Below are 6000 nucleotides of genomic sequence, written 5' to 3' on the forward strand. Positions count from 1 at the left end.
TGCAAAGATAAGTAGACCCACTACATACCTATGAGAATGGCCAAAATGCAGAACACTGTCAGCACCAAATGCTGGTGAGGATGTGGAGCAAAAGGAATTTTTATTCATTGCTGGTGGGAACGCAAAATGGTACAGCTTCTTTGAAAGACAGTTTCGCAGTTTTTTACAAAACTAACTATACTCTTACCATATATATGATCCAGCAATCACACTCCTTGGTATTTACCCAAGGGAATTGAAAACTTATGTCCACACAAAAACCTGCACACAGATGTTTATAGCAGCTTTACCCATAATTGACAAAACTTGGAAGCAATCAAGATATCCTTCAGTAGGTGAATGCATAAATACGTGGTATATCCAGGTAATGGAATATTATTCAGCACTAAAAAGAAATGATCTATCAAGCTGTGAAAAGACATAGAAGAACTTTAAATGTACATTAGTCAGTGAAAGAAGCCAATATGGGGACTTCCCTGGTGGTCCAGTGGTTAAGACTCCGTGCTTCCAATGCAGGGGGCATGGGTTCAATCCCTCGTCAGGGAACTAAGATCCCACATGCTGCGCAGTGCAGCCAAAAAGAAAAAAAAAAGCCAATATGAAAAGACTACACACTGTGTGATTCCAACTTTATGACATTCTGAAAAAGTTAAAACTATGGAGATGGCAAGAAGATTAATGGTTGCCAGGAGTTAGGGTGGAGGGAGGGATGAATGGGCAGAGCACATATGATTTTTAGGGCAGTGAAACTACTCTGTATGATACTATGATTGTGGATTCACGTCATTATATATTTGTCCAAACACATAGAATGTGCAATACCAAGAGTGAACCCTAATGTAAACTATGGACTTTGGGTGATAATGATGTGTCAATGTAGGTTCATCACTTGTAACAAATGTATCACTCTGATGGGGAATGTTAATAATGGGGGAGGCTATGCACATGTGGTGACAGGGGGTAATGGGAACTATCTATACTTTTTGTTCAATTTTGCTGTGAATCCAAAACTGCTCTAAAGAAGTAAAGTACTAGAAAAAAACGCAAAAAGCAAACTTTTCTTCTAAAGGAGAAAAAAAATTCAGTTTTCTGTTTTATTTTCCAAAAAAGCTATATTGCCAAACAGATTATCCACACAGATGATGGACATTCACTCTCCAAATGCTGCTCTAGAGAGAAAAGGGTGATAAGCCTCATACATGTGTCAACAATGTCAAATGACATTGGCTCTATGGGGCTCCTGCCACTGTCATTTCTATTTAGTGAATAATTAAGGTCAGCACTTAGATTTATTTATAAAATAACTGTTGAGAAAATGTTAGTGTTTTTGTTTACTACACAGCTGGAGAAGGGGCGTTGGTGTGGAGGTCAAGGTTTGGGGATATGAAAACATTGGGGAGTCTTACCCAATCTATTCTCATAACTTCCCCTCTCCCATTTCAAGACAGCCTCTGACACTAGAAATTTACACTTACGGAAATTGAAAATTAGTGAACTGATCTTTTTGTATAAGTAAAACCCTCCAAGCTACTACTTACCTAGGATCACAAATGAAAGGAGTCAGACTTGAAAACAAACAGATCAACAGATTAAACACCCTCTAGAGTTCTAATAGCCCTAGTTAAAAACCCTTAGTTAAAAGGTAAACAATTAAGAGATACTCATCAAAGGTGGATAGCTTTTAGCATAGAAGCTTGTAATTTGGGGGTGTGGGGGGCTGGGGAACACTACTTGCAATCCATCTTGTCCTAACAAGAAGGTAATAGAGCTCTCCAGTCATTTCAGAACTCATTTAAAGGGCCAGGCTTGTGACACAGATCATCTTTATTACGTGACTTATTTTAACGAATGCTTAACATAAAATTGAGGGTATTTCTGTTTTAAAATATAGTTCGTTATATTCATTAAAGGTCAGAATCCTTTTGGGAAGTAGGCAGGAAAACGATTGCTCACCTACAAACCAGGTTAGGGTGAACAAATACAACCAGATATTCTTGAAGTCTCCACTGATAAGCCCCTTTTCAAACGCTACTTCTTGAACATAAATGTTTTCCCCTATTCCCTTTGACTCCAACCTCTAGTGTCGTACCTTTGATGACTTGGATTCTGATCTCTTTTTGTTCCTTACCTTGTTTCCTGTTTGCTGGATCTGCTTCTCCCAAGGTCCTAATCTCTATGTTGTGGACCCTGGGCCGGAAATTTGACCAAGATTTCCTGTTTCCTTGTTTGATAATTTATTTTGGCACTGTAATGAAGTAGAAAAAAACATGAACTTTGCAGTCCAGCAGACGTGGGTTTAAATCCTGACTATACCAGTAACTGGTGGTCTGCCTTGGGTAATGCACCTCTCTGAGGATCAGTTTCCTTTTTGGTAAAATGAGGATATCAATGCCCACCTTAAACTATGGTTGTGATTGGAAGTAGATAGTGGAGATGGTTGCACAACATTATGTCACTGAATTGCGCAGTTAACAATGGTTAAAATGTGATATTTCATGTTATGTATATTTTACCACAATTTTTAAAAAAGAAAAAAACATGGTTGTGAGTATTAGTCTCTGTGGAACCTCCATTACAATGCCTGGCACATAGTGGGCTCTCAACCAGTAACAGCCGTACAGCATAGGATATTTTATGTTGCAAATAACAAAAAAGCACAACTCAAACTGTTTTAAACAATAAAGGAATGTACTGATTCATGAAATTGAAAGTCCAGAGGTAAGGCAGGCTTTTGGGTTAGTTTGTCATTCAGGACCATTTCTCTAGGTCTTCAGTCACTACAGGCTCAGCTGTATCACTAAGGGCTCAGATTCTTTCCATCTTTCCATCTTTCTCTGTCTTCCATAGTGACAGCTTTATCCTAAAGCCAGCAACTCTCATGATCACAAGATGGCTGCAAACAGACCCCCAACGTACATGTTCCCTCATCCACACCTAGAGAGAATGATTTCCATCAGTCCAGCAAGTATCCTGATATTCACTTGTTTAAATCTGAAAGATGTGCGTGGAAAGATGGAATGTGGTGGTTGGCTTGAACTAACCAGGGAGTAGGTCAGCTTCTCTGGAAGCACCTGGGCTGCATGGGGAGGGGTGGATTCCTCAAATGAAGATCAAGGTACTGTGGAGGAAAAAAAGCAGGGGTAAGACACTGAGCAGGCAACCAACAAAAGTCCACTTTCGTAGCTATTATCATCATTGGCTTTCTTGGCTCATAGCCCTTGGCTCTTGGCTATTTCTTTAAAAATCATTACAAAAACAAAAACTAAGAGAGCTCTTATTTTGAGTAAGTGTATTCTTTCTAGCAAAGGAAAATCAATACATATAAAACTAAGTTTAATTTAACTGGGTGTTAGGCATCTGGAACACTAGCAAACAAGCAGCAAAATGCACTGAATGAAAGGGTTTAACAGGAATGAACGTCAGGGAAAGAAAGCAGGAGGGAGCTAAAAAGATGGTGACTTGCCAAAGTGTCAAACCCAGAAGGGCGAGGTTAATTATTGGAGCCAGGTTAGAAGCCATGGCCTGGGTCAGGACAAAGGGGACCAATTAACAAGGGGAGGGGGCATTACCCAAAGCAGAGTTGACAGAAGAAAAATCTGATGGAAACTTGATTTTGACTGTTCTGCCTACACCTTTGCGGCCTCTACCTGCCCATCTATGAGATTCTTCTTTCTCTTTTTGATCCAGTCCCCATCTAATGACTTGCCAATTTCTGCCAATTTTATTTCTGTGCCTTCTGCCAAGAAGGTTCTTCCGTATTCCTTTGCTGTACTTCATCTGGCTAATTCCTGCTCTTTGGTCGAGACTTTACATTCTAGTACACCACTGCTGTCCTACCTCCCACCCCCAAGACACACACCACAGGCTGATTTAAATAATCCTGTTTGGTATCCAACAATACCCATAATCAATACCAAGTAGCCTACTGATTTGTTTCCTTGTCTGGTCTCAATCCCTAATTGCTGTCCCCCCATCACATGAAAGCTTCTGAAGAGCAGGAACTTTACCTTAGTTACCTTTGGTTCCATGACACCCAGAACAGTGCCTGACACATAGTAGGAGCTCAATGAATGAAGGGGGCAATTCCTTTGTTTACCATCTGACATCCTCCTACCCGGGGCTTAAGAAATAGAACAACACATAAAAACCAAAATGTTCTCTACCTAGAAAGGAGGTGGGAATGAGGAAGACAGACGTTAAAGATGTTTTGTAGCAGTCTGTCCCTCTTAGATTTTGGAAGTGCTGAAGACAGATTCAAAACTGCCAAGAAGGTCCAGAATGCCTCTTTTCCTTTTCTAGTCTCCATTTCCAAACACTATTCCTATTCCCAAACTGGTAAAGAATATTTATTTTCCCTATTTAGTCACAGAGCATTCATGATTTTTATGTTGGTTTTTCCAGTTAGAGAATCAGGATGCGATTATTACATGAAAGTGACCATTATATTAGTTCAGACTTACAAACACTAGTTATTGGCATTTACAGAGTGAAGCAATCCACCTGGACTAAATACCAGGTGCTCAGTAAATGTACTGTAATACCTCATTCCTGGTTACAAAGAGCTCATATGACCTTTATGTAGGGAATTTGTTTTCTGTTTATTTTTTCATTCTGAAACAGAGATTCATCTATTATAGGAAAGGAGCCAATTACTGGGTAACTGCAATAACACCTAATGACTATACCCGCTGGTATTTAGTCTCAAAACATTTTGCATTTCTTAGCACATAGAATTAACAATATTTTAATATTCCACTAAAATGAGATTAAATATAATTTTAAATGTTCTAGGAGATAGAATACTCAGCACTGTTTCTCAAGAAGGCTAACTGAAAGGCCCTGCATTGCCTGGTGGTTAGGTTTTGATAATAAGCTAAGGGAAGGAAGTTACAGAAGTGAGGGCTCACCTTAATCACTTTCTATAGTTTTCTGTTTTTTTATGATTATTTGGAAGCAGAGCCAGCAGTAAATTTCCTGATGTAATGTGTCTTTAAGGCCAACCCCTGCCTGACCCTTGATGACTGCTCTCTAGCCCCTTTCTCCCCACTCTTGGTGTCCTTCCTGTTAGGTCCTCATCCTCTCACGCTATGCCTTTATGACCGCAGCTGGGGCCACCATGCTGTTTCTACATAATGACCTACATGTACACCTTTCTCTGGCTCCTGTCACCCCCCACAGCCTCCCATGAGAATTGTAATAACTTTCTTAATTCTAAAGTGCTCTTTCAGAAAATCCTAGTTAAGTGTTTTCTCAATTCCAAGACATACTCCTCACCAACCCCCCACACACACCCATTTCAATGTTTCTGAAATTTGAATTAATTTTACAGTCTTTTTTCTTTTTCTCCTAAAAAAGTGCTTACTACATTTTTGGTCAATCCTAAATCAAAAATGTCTTAGAATTGGAGAGATGTAGTATGAATGTACCTTACTGGAAAGAAGTTTTTTCAAGAGTCTGAAAATATTGCTACATGTGGAGATTTGAGCTATCACACAGTTAATTCAAACAGATGAAGGGCTTTGGGGTAGGAATATATGAATAGTTTAGACAAAACAAACTAATTGTTAGTTGGTTATATGGACTAACTCTCGACCAGATAGTTATCCCCTCACCTTTTTATATTTTCTAGTTTGGGGATTGGATGTAAAGGAAATAGGAAGCTAAATATCTCCATCATATAAAAGATAGAGGATCTTAAACTTTCTTTCTACACAAATTGTCCTAAAGCCTAATATTTGTATTGAACAAATAACTAGGATTATAAACAGAACTCTATACAGAATAAACTTGATATGGATGACCAATTATCTCCAACCACCCCTAAGGTTTTCCCTGAAAAGATTGTAACTTGATCTCGTCTATTCTTGCTAAAGAGATGATGGCTGTTTTGGTCACTGGTCTGTGGAGAGGGGAAGAGTGTCAATACAATCATGAATGCACGTGGTTCCTGATTTGGGTAAAATGTTCTGAGATATTTGAGCTCCATTTGTGATGTCCAGC

This window comes from Leucopleurus acutus (assembly GCF_964270905.1).
Source record: "Leucopleurus acutus genome assembly, chromosome: 12".
Lineage (NCBI taxonomy): Eukaryota > Metazoa > Chordata > Mammalia > Artiodactyla > Delphinidae > Leucopleurus > Leucopleurus acutus.